The sequence below is a fragment of the Pteropus alecto genome, unplaced genomic scaffold (genome assembly GCF_000325575.1).
Source record: "Pteropus alecto unplaced genomic scaffold, ASM32557v1 scaffold17, whole genome shotgun sequence".
NCBI lineage: Eukaryota > Metazoa > Chordata > Mammalia > Chiroptera > Pteropodidae > Pteropus > Pteropus alecto.
In genome coordinates this window covers 4,563,742-4,590,526 of record NW_006440645.1, presented here as the reverse complement: position 1 = coordinate 4,590,526, position 26,785 = coordinate 4,563,742, and the positions used below count along the sequence as shown (strand labels likewise).

The 26,785-nt window shown below is 38.6% G+C and overlaps 1 protein-coding gene and 1 pseudogene across 1 annotated transcript in view; one reads left to right on the top strand and one right to left on the bottom strand.

Moving 5' to 3' along the window:
- The window catches only part of SPATA5 (spermatogenesis associated 5), a 234,734-nt gene that overhangs the window by 82,314 nt on the left and 125,635 nt on the right, over nt 1–26,785 (bottom strand). The window lies entirely within an intron of this gene.
- On the top strand, nt 23,381–23,499 carry LOC112484689 (annotated as a pseudogene).

Genomic DNA, 26,785 nt, shown 5'->3' with positions numbered 1-26,785 from the left:
CTGTGTGTGTGTGTGAGTGTGTGTGTGAGTGTGTGAGTGTGTGTGTGTGTGTGTGTGTGTGTGTGTGTGTGTGTGTGTAAAAATAAAAAAACATTTTAGCTGAAGGGAAAACTTTCTGGAACTCCCCCTCTTCCCTGTCCTGTCTCTGGGGGCGTGTGTTAAACCGTCTGCTTCTGCAGTACTGACTCTCCTTGCTCTTACTTATTCCTATCGGTTTGCCTTCCTTCTCTTCCCTCTTGTCTTGTGATTTTATCTCATCTATTTTTATTCCCTTACTTGGTCATGATATAGAAAAATGTACATTGATAGTACTTTTTTATACTGTTAAAAATTTTGTCCTAAAAAAAAAAAACAGTGATAATGTTGAAAAATAACTATAATTATAGGTTTCCTGTGTGCCAGGTTGTTCTAAGCACTTGAACATGCATTAACTCACTTAATTTTCACAAAAGTCTTGAAGGCAGGCACCAGTATTACTTTCAGATTACAGATGTGGAAACTGAGGTACGAAGAGGTTAAGTAACTTCCCTAAGGCCACAGAGTTTAGCAAAGGGCTGACCCAGAACAGTGTCCCTGCCAGTGAGGCGGGGACAGCTAACACCCACTGACTGACCGTCAGGCACTGTTCCAGTCATCCTAAGCATTCCACAGACAGGACCTCACTGAACCCTCACAGCCGCCCTGTCCAATGGGTAGGTTAATAACCCTCCTCTAAGGACAAGAAAATCGAAGCAGAATGAGTTGCCCAAGTCACATAATAATTTTTTTAAAAGCAGAAAAAAAGTTTTTAAAAAATGAATCTTGAAAAAATATCATAAACTGAATTAGTTTTTCGAGACCATATTCTCTTGGTCAGGACTTTGGAGGAAAACAACAGTCCTGTGCTTCAAGCTAATAAACCCGACACGAGGTGGTGTCATCGAAGTGTTTCCTGGTTCTTTAACCAAAAAGAAACAGACTCTGCCCTGACATTTTTCAAATGTGCTCGGTAATTCAGCGAATCACCTTCCTTTCAGCTAACCTAAACCCAAAGTTAATTTTTATTCTTTCTACTTTCTCAGTATTACAAGAAATCCAGGTAATAGCACATCAAAGAGATACAGGATCGCGTTATTAATTAGTAATCTGACAATCAGGAGACAAAACGAACCCCTGTCTCCACGTTTTCTAACAAAAAACACACACATGAGTATTTGAGCATACACCTTTATAATTACCTCCATCTGATATGCAGACAATGCTGGTTTGGATATATGAAAACGAATAAATAAAAGCATACTGATTTGTGCTGCTATAAAATGACAGGTATCAAAATCTCCTCCAAAAAACTTTAATTCACAATCTAGTTCCCTGAATTCAGCCGGGCGAGCTGTCTGGGAACAGCAGAAGGCTCAGTAGTTCAAAAGCACATCGAAGTCCTGATGAGGACAAGCAGGTCATCAGTGCCTGCGGCTTTGTTCAGGGTCATTAGTGCCCAGGACCCAGTCAAAGGGCACGTGCGTGCCCTTGCTCAGACACCTAGATGATGGGAAGGACAGAGCTCTTGACGTAACTAATACAAATACTACTCATGAGAAGTGCGAACAGGCACCTTCGGCTTTCCCCACCACACCGTGTGTCCAGCTCTGCGACTTGAGCTGTGTGACCTAAGGCTTTTCTGAGCACTCCTGAAATTGCTGAGAGTATTTAACGTGTGCCCGCGCACTGTCCCCACCCTGCGCGAAGGCCTGGCGATGCATCTGCAGCCAGGTCCCAGGACTCGAAAAAAGCACAGAACCAGACGACCACACGTGTCCCACCGGGACCGTCTATTCGAGCGGAACCATTTGCTCTGCACTGCGCCTCAGACCGCCGAGAAGACAGCAGACAAGCTGGTGGGGGAGACACGATCCAAACTCGGTTGCCGGTTTCAGCTTGGTGCTTGCTGCTGGCTCTTCGCTCTCCTCTCCGGAGCCCACTCCGCCCGCCTTGCCCTTGTCTTTGCCCTTGGCCTCACCCCTCCCGCCAACCCAAACCCCTTCCGCTCCCTTCTGAGCTCAGGCAAGTGTCCTGCCCCGCGACGGCGAAGGCGGCTGAAGGCCTCAGGCGTTAATCGCTCACCGACCTTGCTCCTGACCTCCCAGTCAGAGGAAGGGCCGAGCTGTGCCCACTCTCGCCCTCTTCCTCACCCCGCCCGCCCCAGGCCCAGGCCCAGGCCCGGCCAACGACCCGTGAGAAAGCGCTCCCCGCTCTGCTCCGACAACGCAGGGCTGTACGCTCCCGACGCACGCTTCTCGCACCTCCCACAATGTTTTCAATTAAGCACCACTGAACACTGTCAGACACCTGCCTGGGTGCTGGGCCAGGTACGGAGACACCGATAACTGAGGTGGTGCCCTCAGGTAACCTGGAGACCGTCTTCCCTTTCGTCTTCGAACACACACTAACGATTATCTTCCAGACTTCTGGATCTCTGTTCTCTTTGGGGCCCATCTCTCCATTTGGTGAAAATCCACCCAGAGTTCAGTTCAATTCAAACTGTACCCTCACATAGCTTCTCCTGACCCTTCCGGTCCAGAGCAAGCTCTGTCCTGTTGGTTCCGATCACCTGGCACTAACCAGAAACCGTGTTATGCTGGCAGCCCCAGCTCCTGTTTCCCATCATGCTTTGTGGATCAGACACACCTGCTTGTTTCACAGGACGGCAATTAGGGTTTACAGACAGACAGAACACGGCTCAAGGCCAGGCTCTACCTGTTTGGGATTATGTGACCCTCGACAAGTCACCAATCCTCCCCGGGTTTGGGGTTATTGTGAGGATTAATGATTTAAAATATGGGCACATGGGTCGCTGTCAAACACAAATTATCCTCCCCATTCGACACTCACTGACTGAAATCCTAGGGAATGTGAAAATAAAAGTGAGAATTTACTAAACCCATAGTTCTAGGTTTTTCACTTTATTTTCACATATAAGCAAGGACTGAAAGCAAAGACAGAAAAACGTCCCCTTTTAAGGGGTCATTCGAGGAATGTAAGAGCCCCTCACACAGGCCTTCGCTTACTGTATTCTAGCAAGAAGCACATATCTGCATGACTTTGTCCCCCCCTCCCTCACTGAGCGTGCGAGCCTCTGACCGTGTTACAAGCTGGTGAGACCATTTCTACCTCATCGATGCACAATGAACACTGCAGCTGCTACCTCCGTCAGACTGATGCTGCAACAGCATCGTCCAAGCAGACAACTATCAGCTCGGGACAGACACTGCTGGACCAGGCTCACAGCTAAGGCATGTGTTTAATTGTGAGCAAGCATTACTCTCAAACAAATCACGTCATAAGAGAAGATTCTAAACACGATAACCAGAGACAAAATGAAATCCCAATCACCCGCAATTAGCTTCAACTACTCATATGAAAAACAGAGCTGGTTTACGGTAATATTGATTTTCTTCCTTTTCCATGGGGAGCTATTTTTTCTGACATAAATAATATTTGTATCTTTTCATATATGCAAAAGGAATCGTTAGCTTTTCCTTTAACATTAGAGAGAGAGGTACTTACCAAAGGATATACTTATATTTTAAGTGACTTCTATCGTAATATATATTCAAATTATTTCATGTATACTTATCCCCCATTTGAAGTAGTATACAATGAAAAATTCTTTATGATCATCATCTTTTTATAAAGAAGTTTTACTTAGGGAGAAAATAAGGACCACTCTGCCCCTTCTAGTAGAATTAATAACTGTGGTGTATCATTAATGTGCCAGGCTTTAAATATTAATCTATTATTACCTCAGTTGAACAAATTGTTTTAAATCCTGTCTTGTACATATTTTTAAAGGTGGTTGGATATTACATTAAAGTATCATTTGAAACGAAAATAAAAATGTAAATAATTAGCCGAGACTTGCTTTGTCATTTTCCCTTTACCTGTTATCACAGTTAAAGAAACTCCACATGGACCTCTGAAATTGTTTCTTCATTAATAAACTCGTTAAAGGCGAACATGAGGTTAGATTTAAAAAATAATATTAACAGTCTGAAATGCAACAGAAGCCCCAATCATATCTCCAAATATCTTATCCTCAAGATTTTCTTAGCTGAAAAAGCATGGGAAGTCTCTGTAGACATGACTTGTACATATTAAGAAACATTACAAATGAATTCCCAAAGTTAACAGCCACCTGGGAAAATATCTCCAAGAAAAGATTAATAACTAAATAAGGAATTTCAACAATTAAGAAGGATATTAGGACTGTAATAGCTAAATGAGCAAATTTACATAAAGAACAAATTTACATAAAGAACAAATTTACACAAAAAATCCAAATGATTAATAAAAATATGAAATTAGAAAAAAACTAAATACCAATTTACCAACCAATTAAAATGTGCCAATAAAGTGACTCTCGTGTACTGCTGGTTGGAATGTAACACAGTACAAAATTTCTGCAAAGTCATTATCAATGTGTTAAAAGAACATTAAAAATATTCATACCCTAACGTGGTAGATCCACAGTATGTAACCATTGAAGATAATGTTTAGAATAGTTTATAAAAACATGAGACATTTACATGTTTAAAATGTTTAGTGAAAAAGGCAGAGTTAAAACTGGTCAGTTTTGTTTCAATATTTTTTTAAAATGCCAAACAAAATCTGCTAAAAATATCAGAAATATTACCACTCGTTATCTTCATAAGCTAAGAATACATATTTTTTCTTTATTTTATTGCATTTTCAAAACTTTCTATAAAGACCAAATTCTTGCTTTACAAATATAAAAAAGATTATATAAAAAATATAGGTATCTATATAATTCTTCTTATTGAACCTGGAGCATTAGAAATTCCACATTAAGAGATTCTAATAAATCTTGAGGTCTTTCGGGGCCTTAGAACTGTTTTATTAAAATGTGAATATTCTGGGAAATGTAACACATTAGTAAGCACTCGTCATCTTATCTTAGAACATATATGTGGGTAAGAGGTAAAGGCAGAATTGGGGGGAAAGACAGGAGAACTTCCTGTGGTGACAGAAGAGAGATAAAGAGGTTTTGTCATTCTGCCTAGAGCTGACCTCAGAACTGGCATTAATGATCCCGGCTCATCTGAGATGGGACCAAAGTCAGCAGCCACCACCAGTACTACTCTGCAGGAATTTCAACAACTGATCAAAACAAACACGGATAATAGAGCTTTGGGTAGGCAGGAGACAACAAACTTGTTAATGGGTGGTTATTTCTGTCTCTGACGCAGTAGTTGTCATACCAAGGTCTGTTGAAGTAGTCTCAAGGTATTTTATAAGTTTAAATCTCCGTTTTCAGAATCTCAGAAATTAAAATGCTAGATCGGCTCAATGAACACCTTGCAACGGGCTACCGCTAACCTGATTTCGGCATCTAAATGTGAATTTGTATTTCAGATTGTGTTGGCACCACGCGATCGTGGAAAGTGACAGCATTTAATTTTCTTCAGCTGCAATTTGTAGGTATGTTCTTAGAAGTCTGAGAGAATTATTTTCTTTAAAATGTGTCCATGCACTACTTAAGTTTAAGAAACACGGCCCCAGAGTTAAACCTACGAAGAGAAAAATCTGGCTAAAAAGGACAGAAAAAAAAGCTGCTAATATGTATCTGCCTCTTTACCCATCCTAACCTATTTCATCAGCTGATATTAATGATTCAGCTTATTATGTTAATAATGAGTTCCTATTACACTATACGCAATGTATAATATAGTATAATATATCATACCATTCACGCTATATGGATAATATCCTAAGCACTTCCCTTCATTAAGTCATTTAATCCCCTCGAGTTTAGGAGTTTTATTCTCCTCTGCTGAGGGGAGAAGGACTTGTCCGAGGTCACAGGGTAAATGAGCGGCAGAGCTGGATCCAGAGCTCTCACTACCGCAGAGCACTCCTTATGAAGAGTGCGAGAAGGCAGAGACGGCATCGACGCTTCGCAGCCTGCAGTCAGTGTCAGCTGGAGCGCGAGCCCACGAACCAGGCAAGGCCGATTGAGAGGGCAACATCCATCGCCAGAGTTAAGATTCGTAGATTTATGGAATTTTGAAGTTCAAGGAACCAAGAAAAAGCAGCCTCTCTTCTCCTTGACTAGAAGAGGAAATTCTACTGGCTTATTATGAATATTCCTTGAAAATTAAGAGCTAGTCAATTAACGCTACATATCCAAACAAGTCCCTTAACCAGCCAGAATTTCATATCAAATGAATAATTTAATGAGTTGGACTGGATGATTTATAAGTTCGCCTACAGCTTCAAAATTTTATTGATTTCACGGCACATATTTTTGAAGTAAAAAATCAGCATTTCTGCTAACCTGGACATAAGAACGCAAATGTATAAGTAGAAGCTAAAAGTATGAAGCCAAAAGATATCAAACATAGGTAAAATTCTTAGGCTTGAAAATGGAATAGTGAGCAGAGATTAACAAATATATAAGCCAGTAGTTCAATCTTCCACTGTTAAAAGTTTAAAGCTTACTAAATTTGATTTTTTTCTCCAACATGAATATTTGTCAAGTTGAATCTCAGAAACATATGAACAGTTGAGATTTCCTTTGAAAAAATTCACCTTACAGTCAACTCTGGTAGAATACCTCTATTAAAAAAGATAAATGATTATTTTCAGAGAAGAAAATCATAGATATTAGTGAGAAATCATCTGAATTTCATGGATATAAAAAGTCCAGAAAAAATAAAATCATTCTAGTATTTTTTTTACATAAGAGCGATAATATTTTTGAAAATTCTACTGACTAGTAAAATATAAATTTATTAATAAAAATAACATAAGAAAATTACATATTTTGATGTAACAACAATTCATTTTTCTAATGGAATAATCTGAATCAACATCTTTGTCTTTTATGATGGAAATATTATCACTTTGGGCAATTAATTATTCAATAAAATTTAACCACATAGTCTCATAAGTTATCTTAAACAACTTTATCATGGAATAATTTACACACCATAAAATTCACCGATTTTAATGCATAATTCAATGATTTTTAGTAAATTTACCATGTGCAACTTTTACCATAATCTAGTTTTAGTACACTTTCATCGCCCACAAAAGTCGCCCTATGCCCAGCCTCAGGCCGCTAATGATCAACTTTCCGTCTGCATTATCTGTACATTTTATATAATGAGTTATTTTTACACGGAGAATTTTTCTAAAGCCTAACGTGCTTTTGTATAGGATTCTTAATAAAATTAACCTTAAAGTCAAGTAAAAAGAAAAATTCCAAATGTTTATCTGGGATGTTTACCTAGCAGGCAGCTAATGATAATCATGGATGGACCTCGAGATTATAACCATTTATATAAATAAATGAAAAGGAGAATTTTAAGACTTTTCAGAGATACTGAAAGAAACTTCAAACTTCACATTCATACTGCCATCAAAAATACATCCAGAAATCTAAAACCATTACATAAACAGAAGTGCCATTTGTCGTTTGCTTTGTATCATATCCAGGAGAAAGAAAACTGAACTAGGAATCATAACACTTATTTTTTATAGTAAGCGAGTCTTAGTCACGACACCTTAAAGTGCTGCCAATTATAAAATACATCAAAAATTCTCAAAGGCAAATTAACTGAATGAGGTAATAAAGTGTTGGCATAGAGACCAACAAATATCTAAAAACTTTAAGCAATTTAATAAATCTTAATCAAATATTTACTGTACATAACTACATTTTTTTGCTAGGCACGATGAGATTAAATATAGTTTTCTACCCTTCAAGGGCCTGAAATTCAGTTAGAGAAAATAAATTACACACATGAAAATAATGAGAGAACTCGAAACAGAAAATAAATGTAAAATGTGCAAGTCAGAACTCGGGCTGAATAAGAAGAGATGAAATACTGCCATTTGCAATGACATGGATGGACCTCGAGATAATCATGCTAAGCGAAAAAGTTGAAAATCACATATCACTTATATGTGGGACATAAACCTAAAAGCAACAAATGAACAAGACAGACAAAGACTCGTGGACGTGGACAATAGACTAGTGGTTACAGGGGGTGGGAGGCAGGTAGACGGGGTAAAGGGGATCAAATATGTGGTGACAGAAAGAAATCTAACTGTGGGAGGTGAACACACAGTGTAAACATATATATATGTCTTACTGTTAAAGTGTATGGCTGAAACATTAGATTTTGTGAACCAATATCGCCATAAAAAATAAATTAAATTATTAAAAAAATAAAACAAAACCAAGAACTGGGGCTGAGAGGTCCAGGCGAGGAGACTGTCATGGCCTAGGGCTGCTGGCGGCCACAGGGGCTGGCTCTTGAAGTGTGCTTCAGTGTCTTCTACAGAAGGGGGGGTCACGACTTAGACCCCCCTTCTGTAGAAAATAAGAGTCTGTCCTCTCTCCACCTATTAGCACGGGCTGCACAAGAGGGGGCGGGCCACTGGCGGGTTGGTGCCAGGAGCTGGCACTGCCACTGGGAACAGCCTCCCTTCCTGCAGGGACCCGGAGCCGAGCCAGGCCGTCCAGGACGTCTGACCCCGCCAGACGCTGCTGACGGGGCAGCGGCGGGCGCTGCCTGCTGCGCCCTTGAGGAAACGGAAGGAGACTAAGGTTTCACTGGGGTTTTACTGTGCACTGGACTCTGCCCAGCACTGAATCAGACCCGTGACCTCACTGGTGTCCCGAACCTGTGGAGCGGACGGGCGCTGTTCCCATCCTACAGCAAAGACCCGAGTTCGCACTGGTGAAGGAGGCTGCGAGGCACCAGGTTGCTGCTAACAAGTGACAGAGCCGTGACCGAGCTGGGCCTCCCGGCCCCATCTGCCTGACTCCAAAGTCTACGTTTTTCCTACTTTACCGTGTGTAGGATGTTTATTTAAAACCATTCAGATAACACTAATAATTGCTATTTTTAATATTGAGTATGTTCTAGGTTCTTTTCTATGTACTAAATAAAACATTAATCTGAATAGTAACCCTGGCAAAGAGTAATTATATCTGGTTTACAGATGATTAAACCACGACCCAGAGAGGCCTAGTAACACGCCAGAGTTAAAATACCTGGAGCCGACTTGGAGCTCAGGTATGCCTGACGTCACCCTCTGCTCTTCACACTATCCCAGAACCCCTACTGGGGATGCATTTTAAGTACGATGCATTTTAAGTATGAGGTTTGTTATTTACACGTGGGAACCTAAACTTCCTTAAATAAGTCTCTTTGTATTTTGTTTATCTGAGGACTATAAATTCTGAAATACTCATTTAGTAACATGAGTAAATAGTATGAACATAAGTTCTTAGACGTCGGTGAGCAAACAGATTCTCTACTCTCTGATATTAGAGGTACAAATAAAATAAATCCAATGGACACTATTAATTTGTCCTTTTAAAAACATCTGCCATTGTCAACATCTGCTTCTAATATTTCTGATGGATGACCTGCTATAAGTGACATTCAGCTTTTTATGCTAAAGAGAAAAGTTGCTTATCTATTAACTTATAAATGGTTCTGATATACAAAGTTAACTAAATCTGTTTATAAGTCTCGTATCCACATGTATTTGAAGACAGTGCTCAAGTTTCTTACCAGTCTCTTACAAGTTTCCTACAAGTTTTATAACTTAAGTCCCCTATTTGATTCTACTCTAGAGGCTAGAGAATATGTCTTATTAAGCCAATATTGTATGTGGTAAACACAAACTTTGTTGCTAGCATATGATATAAATCTCCATCAATCAATTCAACAAGTATTTAGTGACCATCCGTTAAGTACCAGGCACTGTGCTAAGTTTCTGGGATATGTACAATCCAATGAGAGAATTGAAATATTAAAAAATATTTTATGCATAGAAGAATCCCAAATCTGTCGGGGGCCGTCAGGAGATCTGATTCTTAAAAGATGGAGTTTAGCAAGCAAACGAATAGGAAGTCAATTTCTTGTTCAGTGATGCTGTGGAGGTCATTAGAGAATCTCACAGGAAGAAGAAAAGTCGGAGACACCTCAAACTGCGAGGCCATCCCAGAGAGCTTCGGAAGGAAGCCTGGCGCTGGCCCGGGGCGGTGTTTACGTTAGAGGGATCAGGTGATTAGCAGATAGGGATGCACTGATGTAAACGTGATAAGGCAAGAAGCTGGCCACAGCTCCCCTGCTGTCTGTGTCTTCAGGAAGAGGTGTGTCTTTATTTTGCCTGCAGTAAAGCTGGTGACTGGGCAAGTCTGTACTCCACCCAAAGTGAATCCTTTTTTTTTTTAAGGATGTAACTGAATGGGTGGGTAGCTTCTTTACCACCAAGTGTAGAACTTGGGGTTTTTTTCTCAAAGAAGTAGCACAAAGTGGTAAAACAAAGAAAAAAAGCTAGTCACCACACTACTATTCTCAAAAAAAATAAATAATAATAATAATAATAATACAGGTTAGAATTATTCACACCCTTGTTAGTTAGATTCAACTCCCTAAAACCTTGTTTCCCTTCATTTCACGCTTTTCAGAGGCTTGCTATGATGACACGAGTCCAATGCTTCGGGCTAGCGTTCAGTCCCTTAACTAGTCTTCGAAATCCTAGGAGAATCTCAGAAATCCTAGGAGAATCTCAAGGATTTTCGAAGTTGCTTGCCATTGAAATTCCAGATTTCCGATCCAGTCCCCTGGCCACGACAGGACAGAACCGGGAGGCCGGGGTCAGGCCCCAGCGCTCTGGCGTGGGCACCCTCCACGCCCCCGGCCCAGGCCTGCTGTCTGCAGTGACCTCGCATCGCCCCAGCAACGCTGCCGCCGTGCCGCTTCCTCCCCTTCAGAGAGGTCCTCGCCTTTCCGAACCAACGACCTCCAGGATCCCAAGGAGCGCGATCTTCATCCTTGACCACCACAGAAATCAGCACGTGTCGCATAGTCAATGCACATCGCAGCTTCCCTGGCTGCGTTTCTTTCTCGGTCATGTGTAAAGTAAAGGTGTCCCTTACAATCAATGCCATCTGGACTGTAACACTTGTATGACTTCCATCTAACTTGGCTGCTGTGTGTTATGTGCTGTTGAGGCTGCTCTGACTCCTGGTGACCCTACGTATGAGTGACGTCCCCCGTGTCCCGTCCTCGGCAGCCCTGCTCAGCTCCTGTGGATTCCTGCCGAGGGCTTCTTTGATGGAGTGGGTCCATCTCATACCCGGTCTTCGTCTTTTCCCACTGCTTGCTGCTTTCCCAGCATTACTATATGTATCCAAAATAATCCCCAACAGAATCAGAGCAATTTCATTGAAACTGTAATTGAGTGAGAAATGAGACTTTTGAAAGCAACGTTTGGTAGCTCCTAAGTAGATCAAAATATCACATTAAAAATTTCTTAAAGCCTTTACAAAAGAAAAGTACGTAATATATTATCTGTAAATCCCTTAGAATTAGTCCCTTAGAAGCACTTATTAGCTATCATCAAATGACAAAGACACACACTGTGGACGGGGCATCATTTACCTGGAATTTGAAAGTGACGCAGTTAGCATTATAACAGCCTGTAATGGACGCAACATGGGACCAGCAGTCAAACAATGTTCTCCAATCCCTGCCACCTCATCTGAGAATCAGAGGGTTAGAGATGATTTAAGTGCCTTTCAACACTTATCCTGTGGTGTTCAGTACTGATACTTAGATAGAGACCACCTTTATTGGTGAGAAAAATGGCTTCTAAACTCTAGGGCACCACCGTAATTTCAGCAGCTGAATCTGAACCTTGTTTTGTGTTACAGAAACCTGCTTTCTCTTCAGTTACGAGTGAGGAGACGTTTTGGCACCTGGACCTGGCATTCTGCCCTTCCTTGCTGACTTCCTTCCTCTGACTGCTGCAGACAGGTTGCAGCAAGCACTGCTCTCTTTAGGAGAGATTTATTGTGCTCAAATGTTCCTTCGGTATTTTCCTCCACGGACGTGATGCAACAACGAGTATGTTTATATACTGCCTGTGCGCTCCGTATTTCTCGACTTGAACTCCTCTGGGGAGCTGCTACACAATAGGTATTACCACACCCGGAACCTCACTTGTCAAGGAGAGAGATGAAATACTGAAAAGATGTGTTATTCATCTCTATCTACTATTGTTATGCCTCGGTAAATTAATAGCTCAGTAAACCTGTCTTTATACTGAGACTTTATATGACATTGACAGAAAGTCTACGTCTCTTCTCTCCCACCACGTACACATACAGAAACACGACCTGTGCACTCAAATTCCTGACTCACCTTTCATCGCAAACACATCGCTATATCCTAATTCCGAGAGGATTCCCAAACTTTTAAAATGTCCAAAAGAAATAGAATATTTACCTGATCTGAGATTCGAGTTTATTATTTTCCCTACCAAAAGTGATTTGGGCCTGTCATTTGATGCTCTCCAGGCTTTCATGATCACAAGTATAAAGTGAGAATTAGGACTGTCAGTGGTTTTCAATCTGCTTTCTGCCTCAACGCTCCAGAAACAATCTCACTCTGTCTCAATATCCAGCACCCCGTAATGCCCCAGTGAGGGCTGAGGGTGCAGGGTTTGAATGTGTGTCTGGGAAAGGCTTTCGGGGTCACCTGACAAACTGAGAGCGGGGGGACATACTAAAATACGCTAAGGCAGTTGCGGCAGGCTGGCCGGGGCCTGGTCCGACTCCCTCATCGTTGCCCTATCTGCATTCTGAGCCTTTCACCTTTCCGGATGATCTCCTTCCGAAAACCACTTCTCTCTCTCTCCACCACCTCCCTGTCTCCAAAAATGCAGTGTTCTGGTCTCGATCAGTGTACACATGTAACTTTTAGTAGCGCTAAAAAGGAACTGTATGTACATTTTAAAAAGAAAATTGAAATTGTTGCCTTGTCTCACATGTATTCATGTTTAAACTGCTGTAAAGGAAGTAATTTCTAGAGTACCACAAATATCGACATCTTAAAATAAGACCTTTATGTCAACTCTTTCCAAAGTAGAAGACAGATTTAAAACCACGGTGATTTAATACTACCATCCGCTTAAAACTAGCTGTGAGATATTTTACATTGCTTTTTTCTTCTTAAATTCATATCTCCATTCCACCACCCTGAGAGAATTTCTTCCCTTCACTGATCATCTTGTAATAGTTCTCAAAATAAAAATATGGATATATGTTAAAAATTTATAAAAATCATATGAACATAAGGTTCTAAGTATTAATTTCTTCTAGACTGAATTACCATTACAATTATTTATACAATTACATATAGTAACGATTTAGGAAAACATATTAAGCATAATTTGGAGATTCATTGCTTAATGAGACAGATGGAATTATCTCTTTAGTGTCATATTCCCAATGAATTCTTGAAAACATAGGAGATTATTACTTATTGCTATGATTCTTTTTCAATTCAATTTCATCTTTTCAATCGAATGTAGTACAGAGAGACCTCATTCACATAAATAAGTAGGTGAGAATAAGAGAAATTTAGTGATAACATCCTGATTCTTTGAAATTTGAGTTATATATGAAATGACAAGTGAAAGTCCTTTTTTCACTGTAACTCCTGGGGAAAAGGCAATGAAAATGGAAATAAGTAATTACTATGATCTCCAGGCCACACTTAGAAACTGGTGCTTCGAAGGAAGGAAGAACCGACTCCGGACAGAAAAGGGTCCGGAACAGCTCTGCGCTCAAGGGAGATTCACTCACGGTTCCGCGGCCAGTGTAACATGGCGACACAGGAGAGCCGTCTGGGCAACCCCTGGTACGGCCAGCCACTCGACCTCGGGTGTAAGACGGAAGCAAGAAGACGAGGTCTGGTGCCCAGCCCTGAGATCTCAGAGGATGACAACCCTGGGGCCCTGGTCTCAGCGACAGCCGGCCCGGGGACCGACACAAGGAAAAGAGCAGATCTGTACCTATCAAGAGCTTATGATTTAGGGATGAGTTAGACAAACAGCAATTCAAAGCCATGCACATGAATGGTCAGTGGACACTCTAGATACTCTGTCCTGCAAAAGATGGGAAGGAGAAAATAAATTATCCAAGGCTGGAAAAATACCTTCATGTGTCTTCTGACCGAGTCCCACTTTTCCACAGGCCCATCTATTGATGCGAGAGACCAAAACGGACAGAGTGATTATTATTATATGTAACAAGAAGAGTGTGAGGACATTCAGACGTACTCTTACACTACATGAACAACTTCATCAAAACCAAGACACAGGGTTCAAGTCCCGATGAGTCTGGAAAATTTGACACAAGTCCTGTATGAACACAGTTTTTTCCCAGTGGAGCTTTTCTTTTGTTTCGAAAACTAACTGTAAAAACAAGTATTTTCTTCCTCCTTATTGAAAGAAACACTTCTGCTTTTAATCATATCCAACACTTTAAGACAGGTTACAGAAAGGAGAGAAAACACTCCTTATAATTATGGAGCTTTATAATTACCGTGTGGTTTACTACAGTCCCACTTCCAAGGCATCTTCCTTTTTCAACTAAAGCTGGAATCTCTCTAGATATTAAGTTATTTACTGGCTTCCCTTGCATCTGGCACCCAGTGCAGGACATAGTATAAAAAACTATAATCCAGCCTCTGGTAATAACAGAACAAAAGCCAGGGAAAGCATAATTAGCATCACTATATTACTCAGAGCATGTAAATAAACTGAACTTGATAATGTATACAGCTTATCCGTAAATCATTGAACTTTGCTGAGCAAGACAGAAAAGTTACCTATCAGAATATTAAAAAATAAATGAAACCAACAGATACATAGAGCTAAAGATTCATGAGGATGTACCCTTCTCGAAATTTCCATCATGCCCATAAAGCAGTATAATAAAAACAAAAGGGTTTCAATGATTTTTAGGGAAACCAGAACTGTCAACCCCACAGGCCTGGATTATGCTCAGCTCCTTCACTGGCTCTCCGCTTGCCTGCTGGCGAACTGCCTAACACTGTCCCTCGGTCTTTCCGTTTGTAAAAAGGACTTCACAGTACGTCTTGGCAAATTACGACAACTGGCCTGACTTCCTGGTGAGAGAGTAACTTCCTGGGAGTCCAAACAGGACATTCCTGAGAAGATACATATTTATAAAACGGACTTTCTTGACTTGAACAGACTTTTTTATACTCAAAGTACTTTGATTAAACATATTATTAAAATCTACAGTACAGTAGCCACTATTTGTGGCTTGGTTTAGGTACAACCCCCCCCCCCCAAAAAAAACCCCAGAAGATTGAGTAATAAACATTCTCAAAACCTGAATATTTACATAATGTAATTTTTATAACTGTTAGATTGATATTTTTCTAAACTCTCTTACTATTTCTAATTTTCAGTATAACATACACAAGAACTGTAGAATTATAATTCTCCAAACCCGGCACCCTTGATTTACTGCCACAGAATAAATTTACCATACATTTTCAGTGGCACTGGTAAAGTTATTACTACACATATACGGGTCTTTACAGTTTTTGTGTAACTATCAGAGATTTTAATCATTTGTGGGTACAATTACAAGCTGGAGTCAGTCAAGTACTCTGAAAAACAACACGCCTATATAAATCAGGTCATCCTTTGGCACTGAAGGGGAAAGCGCACGTGTGTGTGCGTGCGTGCGCATGCACGCACAAGCAATCACATGGGGGTTGTGGGTGGAGGAGGGAAGCTTGTTGCTGGTTCGGTACCGAGCCACCGAGGGGCTAAATGAGAACCTCCGGGAAATAATGTGCTACATGTGTAATGAAAGACAGAAAGCTTCGATCTGCAGTCTCCCTGCTTCCAGCTGCACACTTTCCAGTCCGTCTCTCCAGACTCCTATCAACACAGACCAGTTAAAAAGGACAAAAAGGCTGGGGTCCCAGTTTAGGTCATCAGAACATTCTAACGGGTCCTCGCCAAACAAGTGGAAAAGGCCCGAGGCAGCGGGTTCCTGCCTACAGATGACCGCGTAGGCACAACCCCAGCGTTGCCCCGCGTCTCAGAAACCTCTGGGCAGAAGGGTGTAGAGGAAGGGTCATCACCAGGCCTCCTAAAGGAGTACTCGGAGTTAAGATCCAAGTTACTTACAGTGATGACTAATGACAATTGTGGATACCGTCTGCATAACAGGAGGAACATTTTCAACATTGGTACTGCAAGGGAAAAATAAACCAAAGTGTAGCAACTCAAAATTTTAAGTGTTAAAGCCAAGTGTTCATCCATGTCTCAAAGGCTCACATAACAGGCCCTAAGCTAAATGGTTCGGATGAGTTAGCCATCAAATCCTCCAACGTTTCTGCAAAGGATGTGGTATTCCCACCCTACAGATGAGCAAACAGTGCCTCATGCCCCACAGGAAAGGCCAAAATAGAATTCAGATCCAGCTTCAAATGATTTAAGACCCACTTACACTACATTATTTAAGACCCACTTATACTACATTATTTTAAGGGAAAAACAAAGAAAAAGCAGTCATGCCATCCTGTAAGAAGCACTTTTCATAAACGCACTTGGTTTTTCAGCTGTTGGGAGATTAATGCTTTCTCAGTATTGACGGTAGAAAGAACCACCATTCTATTCTCCTCAATTCGTGGCCACGAGAGTGAAGTTATAGCAGACTTCCGAAGTTAGTGTGTCTATGTAATAAACTGTTTTAGATGGACATGTGAAATCAACATATGTATAGAGTCTCTAGAAAAATCAAATCTAAAGATGAAATAAAATTACTCATATATATTATTTAAAAGTCACAATACATCTGATTTATCCAAACGCTAATTTTATGAGATGCTATCTCAACTGAATATGTTTATTTATATGACAAAGGTTCACCAGGACATCAGGACGCCGAGAACCACTCGACCAGGCCATGGATCAAACGCGACCAGTGCCCTTGGAATAGTGAGGATGCATGCAAGCACATGAGATGCATGCACCTGAATGTTCCTCTTTCGCTCTTGCATCCCACAATGGCGAACTAAGTACCAGGTATTTTCTGCATGCTACTCAGCTATTTAGTATCTAAAAGCAGTTAAAAACCTGATTGTAATATAGATACTTAATGCTAAAAAGCCAACCTCCCTTGAATTCTGTACAAACATATAACCTATATTCACCAACTGCTTTCCCAAATATATATAACATTTCCGGGAAAAGAATGAAAGTCAAGAAGTTTGGGATGATGCGATGAGCCTACCCATTCAAACAGTCGGCCTAAAGTTCAAAGGAAAACTGCCAGAGAATGACCTTCAAACAGATTCCCCCCATTTTAGGAGGGGCCATATTTGCTACAAAGAAAGTAGCAAGTTATCAGACGGGGCAATTAGGCACCTCGAGTCCAACTGTCACACGTGACAGGATAAGTGGAACTCTCGTACCTCTAAGTGCAGACTGTATTTATATGCCCTGGGCCAAAATTTGATGCTTCCTTTTTCTTTTTGAAAAATACTTTGAATCATTTTTAAAAAGAAGAACAATACAGAGGAGTAAAAACATATGGAAAATTCATAGGGCCAAAGGTAATCTTCAATGATTATTCTCAAAATTCAAATCCCACATTTACAAATTCTTACACATATGCTAAGTGACTAAATCATGAAATCATTTTATGCCCGTTAACTCAATTCAAAACTTAAAAGAGATCCGAAATGATCTTTTCTAACTTCCCAATCAATATAGCAGACGTTCGGCATAACCAACCTCTCTCTCTAAAACAAGTGGACTGAAGGGGGCGCCCCATACCTCCCAGAGCAAGCGAGTCGGAGAAGCAAGCGACTCTGTTCACTGGAAAACTATTTTATCTGTTCTCCCAGAAACTTCTTAATTCCGTCTCTTCTACAGGGTGGACTTTTAAATATATGAAGGCGATAACTGTTCACTGGAAAACTATTTTATCTGTTCTCCCAGAAACTTCTTAATTCCGTCTCTTCTACAGGGTGGACTTTTAAATATATGAAGGCGATAACTGTATCTCCATGTATTCTTCTATTCTCCAGAATTAAAACACACTCTGGTCCATACCCGCTGTGTCTAAATTTATTTACAAACCACGAGATCCCAATATTGTGTAGTTAGATGTGATCTGACCAGCAAAGGGTACCAGAAACTATTAGTTGATGCAACCTGGATGCTATATTAATGCAGTCTAAATCGACATGCGCATTTTTTGGTAGATTTGTGACAACGTTAACTTATATTAAATGTGAGCTCAAATTTCCTTGTATCACTAAAAAAGTAAAATCTCTTTCATCCTACACGTGTTTACCTTAGTGAACTTCAATGTGAAATTTTAAACGATTTCAGTGAACTTCATTTTGGGGGGAATAATGTTACATGTACTGTTAGGATTATTCTTCATATTTCTGTAAATATCACGTTTAATACCTTATCAGGCTTTATTAAAAAAGGAAGTTCACATAAAGCCCTGTGACAATCAGCAATTCACTCTAGAAACCAGAAAGCATTCAAAGGGGTGCTTTCGAATAGATTTAAGAACCGAATTTAATTCGGCACTTTCAATTTGGAGATTTATCCTCCCTTGGCATTGCAAGCAAGGATGGCTTTTTTTTCAAACTCATTCTCTGAGGAAGGTGTTATGACACAGAACAGGTGTGGAGCTCTGACTCAGTAAATACGCCTAAATCATGATTCTATATCAATCATTCAGAAGACTATTTGTATTATTTTCTATTATGATGTTGGATTGTAAGTAAAAGAAGGAAACCAGAATTTTAAGTACAAAATCCATTAAACCATGTACATCTAACACTCCCAACTACTGAAACTGAAAGCAGATTCTATTTTAAAAATAATAATGAGTGGTTGACAAAAGACGGATTTCCTCACTCAGTCATCCTCCTGTATTAACAGCTTAATTTCCTACCTGTCATTTACTTGATGAAACGCTGGATGTTCTGTAAACAAGTTTGTTTGCTTTGTATAACAGGGACTGAGGGGAAGAAAGGAAATCTAGTACAGCATTTCTTTTTCCTGAAACAGAGAGCACGATGGAGGCCTTCGGGAGCGATGCTATGCCAAAGAAAAAGGGCGAAGTCCCTGATTCAGCAATGGCCTGTCAGTTGATTATCCCCTTATTCCTGGGGAGTGGGGAGGAGACCTCTTTGAGCTCCTGAACAATCCACCTGTGACTTGCCAGAGTACTCTGCAGAGTACTCATCAGAGGGCTGACAGCGTGGGGCTATTATTTTGACATTCAAATTTGCCACGTCTTGATGGCAATGAACAGGGTGAATTATCTTGTTTTATGCTTTGTGTGTCTTAAGAAGAGAGAATGTGAGTACTCCAACTTTAGCCCTATGCCTACTGGATATTTATTTCTTTGTGGGCACAGTTTTTTAAACAATTTGTTTTATCCTGGAAATCTATTCCTCTAATATGACTGAAAAGCAATAGACTTCAATTGAAAACAGGGAAAGTTCATATTAAATAAGCTTAAAAAAAGTAATAGAATGTATAAGCTAAATGACTCAGAAAATTAGTAACATACACAAAACTGTTCTCAAATTGCTTCTATTTATGGTAATAAATAGTAGCGAAAAGACGTGTGAGTTTTTGCAGAACATAAAATACAACATAAGTTTTGACTCAAGTGAAAGATACAAGTTCACCTCATAATAACTGGTCATTCCTTCATAATGGTTTTAAATAAAGTACATTAATTCAGGTGTTACTTTAACAGTCTTGACACCTTGAAACTTACTGAGTGTCTTGATTCTCTTAATATGAAGATTAAGTTATCACTAAAGTATATTCTTTATTACTATATTTGTAAAACTAGAATTTATATTTACTTCTAGCTTTCCTGAATCACAATTCTGTGGAATAGATAAGTTTTTAACCTTCGAATGTTAGTGCTGATTTTCTCAAATCTTCAAAACTCATCTGATTCCAGAAAGAAATAAAAATTATGGTGTCCAAGGCTGAAAAAAGAAAACAAAAACAAACGAACAAACAAAAAGAGGCTGGTTATAAGAAGTCCCTTCACAACAAATTCACTCGTGGTTTTAAAGACTCTTTTGGAATGACGTGGAATACTAATTCTTTAGGGACAAGGCAACGAGTACTAAAGAGAGAAGGGGAATGCAAGGAGAAAGTTGACAAACTCAAAGGATGTTTTAGATCCTTTAGCTCTACATCCCTGTAAATAATCTGTTTCATAGACATCAAGTTTTTGTTTGTCTCAATATCTGCAAAATCTCTTTCTTTCCCATCTGAAAAGGACCATCATACAATCAAATCTGAAAGAGAAAGACAGCTATTCAGAATTCTAAAATTATACCTGTTAACACCTCACGGTTACTAGGAGGATTAGGTGGGTAATATGAAGAGTATTTCCATTTCGATGGTAAGGTATGAGTTTGATAAAAAATTAGAGTTCTTTGATCTTTATATTTTTCCCCTTAGTTTGAATCTATTCGACTCTAGTATCCTAGTAAACATGTAAATCTTACTTTTGATAATATTATTCACTAATGGTCTAAAGTATGGTTCCCAGTCAACGGATTGCAGCTCCTGTGCAGAGACCCCATGTGAATACCAAGTATTATCTAAAAATGAATAAGTAAGATGACTTTCACATATATACTATTATTTTCAAACATGTGTATATGGTGATGTGATTACAAAGGTAGAAAATCATTTAAAAGTGTTACAGCATTCTCAGTAGTAGTTTTTTTCCTGTAAAATATTTTTCAATTACACTGAGGAAATTTAACTGCTATTATGTGGGAATTCACAAATTGTTTGGATGCCTAAAACTTGTTCCACAATAGTTAAAAACTGCTGGAATAAATTTTTATTGAGCTATTTTAAGAATTACAGAAGATGTCTTATGAAGACAGAAAAAAAAGTACATTTTTACAACTAAATTGGAATACCCAATGATATGAGAAAAAGTAGACTTGGAAACCATATACTTAAAAGAGGAAGAGATTTGCCATAAGCACTACTATTACCTGAAATAAAACACAGGCAGCAGTACTGTCGTCAAATGTGCCAACACGAAAACCAGAAAACCCAGCTCTGCCACTTATTAGCTTGGGCAATGAAAGCTCTTTGCATCTCAGTGTTTTCATCTATATCGATAATCTCATACGGAATTTAGAAAATAATTCCAATAACAGAGGCATGAATATAAAGTTACTTTCCACATGTACCTGTACAGTATAGGCTGAAAGTAGTACGGAAAAAATCAAATGATTAAAAAGTTGGTAAGAGACAGTACAGAAAAGATGAAGTGAGGAGGAGGAGGCTAAAGAGAAACTACCACGGCTGCCTCCTGGGACACACTCCTCGGTTTCAGTGAACACTGACACCTCCTATTTTCTTGACTGAGATAGTTGTAAGGTTTCTACGCTTTATGTAATAAAATATTAACTCTAATACTCTGGAAAGTCAGGTGTGAATATTGTAATTATTAAAGCAATTAAAAATACAAAGAAATCAAGAAAGGCAATAGATGAATTGAAATGGAGTATTGAAAATATTCCAATAATTCGAAAAAAAGAAAAAAGAAGAATGAAAAACAGAGGGACAAAAAGGAAAGTAATTAAATCACAGAACTAAAACCAAACATACCGACATTATACTAAATGTAAATGGTATAAACACACCAATGGAAACACCTGAGCTTCTCAGATTGTATGACAAATAAGACCCAACTAAATGTTATCTATATGAAACTCAAGAGAAATAAAATAACAGAAATGTTAAAAGTAAAAGAATGGAAAAAAGTATTATGCAAATACAGCAAAAGAAACAGAGTAACCATGTTATGATGTCTGACAAGATTAGACTTCAAAACATGGAAAATTACCAGGAATATAGGAGGCAATACATAATGATAAACACATATGCAGCTAAGAAGAGAGGGTCAAAACACATGAAGCAAAAACTGACAAAACAGAGAAGAAACAGATAATTCCACAATCACATCTGAGGACTTCAGCATTTCTCTCCCAGGAATTAACAGACCGAAGAGAAATTCAGTAAGGATACAGAGGACACAATCAACACAATCTACCAAAGTGACCCAAATGACACCTTTAGAACACCAAACCCAACAACAGCAGACCACATTCTTTTAAAGAGCACTTTTACAGAGAAATCTATACTATCTGAAGAAAGGGTTCAAATGAGTAACCTAAATTTCCACCATATGGAAAGGGAACAAGAGCAAACGATATCCACAGATGGCAAAAACAAAGAAATATAAGAATGGAGAGCAATTAACTTTTTTTTAAAAAAGCAATAAAAGTCAATGAAACCACAACCTGGGTCTTTGAAAAGATTATAAAATTGATAAACCTCTACAATGACCGACAAGTAAAACAAGAAACACAAACTGCCCGCATCAGAAAGGAAACAGGATTTCACTCAGACCCCGTAAACACTAAAGAATAAGAGAAAACCATGAACAACTCTACGGGCATAAATTTGACAACTTGGATGAAGTGAACCAAATCCCTTGAAAGACACAGCTTACAAAACTTTTTCAGGAAGAAACAGATAATCAAAACAATCTATTGTCTATTTAAGGTATTAAATTTGTGGTAAAACAAAAACTAAAAACAACTAAAATGAAGAAAACTCCAGAGGCAGATAATATGCATGGAGAATTCTACCAAATATTGAAGGTAGAAATATTAATTCTGAAGGATCTCTTCCATATCTAGGAGAAAAGAGAATATTTCTCATCTCATTTTAAGTGAGTATTACTCTGGTATAAAACCAATCAAAGAAAGTATAAGAAAAGCACTTATACATAAATATCCATTATGAGCACTGATAGAAAAATCTTTGACAAAATATTAGCAGACTGAATATAGTCATATAAAAATAAAAAAGAATAATATGAAATGGCTAGGTAAAATTTATCTTGGGGATGAAAGACTGGTTTAACATTCCAAAATCCATGCAATCCAAGACTGTGACAATCTAAAAATAAAACATCCCCATGATCATATTGATAGATGTAAGAAACGCATTTGACAAAATTCAAAATCCATTCATGATCAAAATGATCAGGGAACTTCCTCAATCTGTTAAAAAGGCATCTACAAAATCACTTAAGCTATCATTGTACTTAACAGTGAAATACTAAACACTTTCTCATTAAGATCAGAAAAAAACAAGGATGTCCGCTCTCACCATTTCTATTTGACACGGTACTGGAAATCTTAGCCAGTGCAGTAAGTCAAGAAAAAGAAAATTAAGCACAGCGATTGGAGAGGAAAAAAACAAAACTGTTCACATGCACAGACAATATGACCGAGTACACGGATCCCAAGAAATCTACAAAATGCTCCCTAGAACTAATAGTGAGTATAGCAAAGGTGATCGACACAGAAATAAATTATATTTCTAGATACTACCAACTGAAATCCAAAATTAAAAATAAACAAAACTAGTCTACGGCCATGCTACCCTGAACAAGCCTGATCCCATCTGATCTCAGAAGCTAAGCAGGGTCGGGTCTGGTTAGTACTTGGATGGGAGATCACCTAGGAAGACCAGGTGCTCTATCAAAAGAATATTTTAGAATTTAGGGGCCCATGACAGGCAAGGCCCTTCCTAAAGCATAAATAAATAAATAAATAAATAAACAAACAAAACCATAAATGATACTGCAAAGAAGAATTACTTAATTATAAATTTAAAATATGTGCAAGTTCTCTATGCTGCAAACTACAATACACTGAAATAAAAGAATATCTGAATAAATGGATAGACAATGTTCTTGACTGGAGATTCAATGTTATTCAGGTTATAAATTCTCCCCAAATTGTTCCATAGATTAAAAACAATCTCAAACAAAATCCCAGCAGGATATTAACAAGTTGAGACTATATTTTACATGGAAAGGCCAAGGAACTAGAAGAGGTAAAACGAATTTTGAAAATGAAGAACAAAGTTGGAAGACACACATTACCTGATTTTAGGTCCTATTATAAAGTTATAATAATCAAGACAATGTGGTTTGGTGAAAGGCTAGATAGAAATGACCACCACACAAATAAGGTCAACTGATTTTCGACAGGTGTACAGGCAATCCAATGGAGAAAAGATAGTCTTTTCGACAAATGATGTTGGAACAATTTTGCATTCACATGCAAAAATGGACCTCTACTTATAATTTATAGATCTAAATATGGAATGTAAAACTGTAAAATTTTTATAAAACCAACACAGGCGTGTCCAGGAAACAGTGTTGGAAAAACTAGATTATTACATGCAAAAGAATGAAGCTGGAGCCCTACCTTATGCCATGTACAAATATTAACTCAAAATGGATCAAAGACCTAAACGTAAGGCCCCAAACTATAAAAACTCTCAGAAGAAAACAAAAGAGAAAGGCTTTATGACATTAGATTTAGCAAGGATTTCCTGGAATGACACCAAAAGCACAGTCAACAAAGTAAAAATAGACAAACTGGACTACATCAAAATTAAAAACTTCTATGAATCAAAAAATAAAATCAACAGAGTAAGAAGGCAACCTACAGATTGGGAGAAAGTATTTGCGAATCATGCATCTGATTAGAGGCTAATATCTAGAATATATGATAAAGAACTTCTACAACTTAACAATGAAAAATCAAATTTAAAAACTGGCAAAGAACTTGAATTGATATTTTTCCAGTGACATACGAAAGGTCATCGAGCTGATGAAAAAATGCCCAACATCACTAATTATCAGGGAAATGCACATCAAAATCACAATGAGATGTCACCTCACACCTATTTGGATGGCCACTGTTAAAAAACAACAAAAACAAAACAAACAACAACAACAAAAAAACACAAAAAAATCCCCATAAAATAACAAATGTTAGCAAAGATGTAGAGAAATTAGAAGCCTTGTGCACTGTTGGTAGAAATACAAAATATGTAAAATGGTGCGGGTGCTGTGAAAACCCGTATGGTAGTTTCTCAAAAAAATGAAAATCGAATCACCGTATGATCCAGCAGTGCTACTTTTGGATATATATCCAAAATAACTGAAAGCAGGATCTCAAACTAAAAGAACAAAAGGTAATAATTATTTACAAAATCTGTTTTTATATTTATCCTCTGATGTTTCGACCAACAATTTCCAGCAAAGTATCAGGAAAATGCTTCTTTTCAGACACAAAGGGTGCTTTTCTGACGCTCTGCATTTCAGAACTAAATGCATGTAAAGCTAATAAACAGAAGGAAAAGTAAACACAGAGTTGGTCATTTTAAAATTATATTCTTAAAGGTTTAGGGGTGTCGTTTGTGGAACACAAAGAGATTTCCTCCTCTAACAGCATTCCAGGACGTCACTCCTTCCTGCCTACCAGCAGACAAGATCATACTTGTCTGGAATGTCAGCAGAGCATTTACACAAAGGCAGTTTTTCAGAATCTTCGTACTGTGAACACAAAACAGGAAATACAGTAATACCATCAGTATATGATAAACACTGTTTAGCAGAAACTGTGTTTCTCCCTTAATAAGTACTAGGTTAACCTCCAAGAGCAGGAGATGAAAACTAGCACGTCAATAAACACATACCACTAGTCGTTTGTAGCCGGCCAGAGGAAAGGTTCAGGAAGAGAAACTCAATAAAACTTCAAGAATTTGCTAAACAATGTTTTAATGTTACACCACAGCCTCTAGTAAAAACTCATTTTTTTTCAGTTCACAGGGGAAAACAAAAATATTCCATAAAAGTTAATATTATTGAGTGAAAAACAGCCTAATGATAAGTTAATTTAATTGGAATTCTGATACTTAGGCAGGAAAAACAAATTTCTTTGTAAAAGTAGCTACCCATCGAAAACACCAAATAAAGCATTTCATGTTCTAAAACACATTTTTCAATTCTTTTTCACTTAAAAAAAACCTTATTTACCTTCCACGAATTAAAAGATTAAAATATTTCTATAAATCTACCTACTGAATAGTTTTGAAATTTATTTACAAATAGATTATAAAGTACAGCTGGTATCCCAAGAATAACAGAGACAAATTTTAATTTTCCATAAGATAGCAGGATGCACTTTGGTTTGACTGCCCCCTGCTGATGTAAAATTTCTAAAACTATTAAAGTTGATAAAATTGTGATGTTATGTTTTAAAAACTGTTTCTACTCAGAAATTGGTTTCAATTTCTTAGTGAAAACTTGAGAGATTTAAATATTTAACCTCTGTGTCTATTTTCATTCAATGGGCAAATATTTGTGGAATATCTATTACCTGACAACAAAACTATGATTTTATCTCTCTGACCTTACAATACTTTCAAGTTATTAGATGGACAGGAAAAATCTGGGGGAAAAAATAAACTATTAGAGAAAATCAACAACAGAATTAACTGGTACTGAAGAGAAGCAAGCTAGAGAAAAAGAGGTTGGTAGAGCTAACATTAGTTTTAAAAAACCCAACTTACTGGAAAACGTTAAGACTGAGAGAGCTGAGGAAAAGTCACGATGGAGTTAGACAAACAGAAACGAGACAAGATAAGCACAAGCCTAGAGGAAATAATGAACATAGCACGTGCAGAACACGTGACACCAGAAGACTCACTTGCCAGAATAAATGGATCGATGTTCAGTGAAAACAGCAAATAATGGTGAGAGGCTGGGGCCCAACTTTTTTAAACTAAAAAAAGCTAGAATGAAGAGCTGGAACTTGAGGCGAACGACAGGGAGCCACTGCCGGTTCCGAGGCAGTGTGACAACCTGGCAAAGCAGCAGGATAACCTGGTTAGAGACCTTCCTTGGGAAAGAGCACGAGACCGGAGGGAGGCAGGGAAGCCGGCTGAGGGACAAGCACCGTCACCGAGGGAA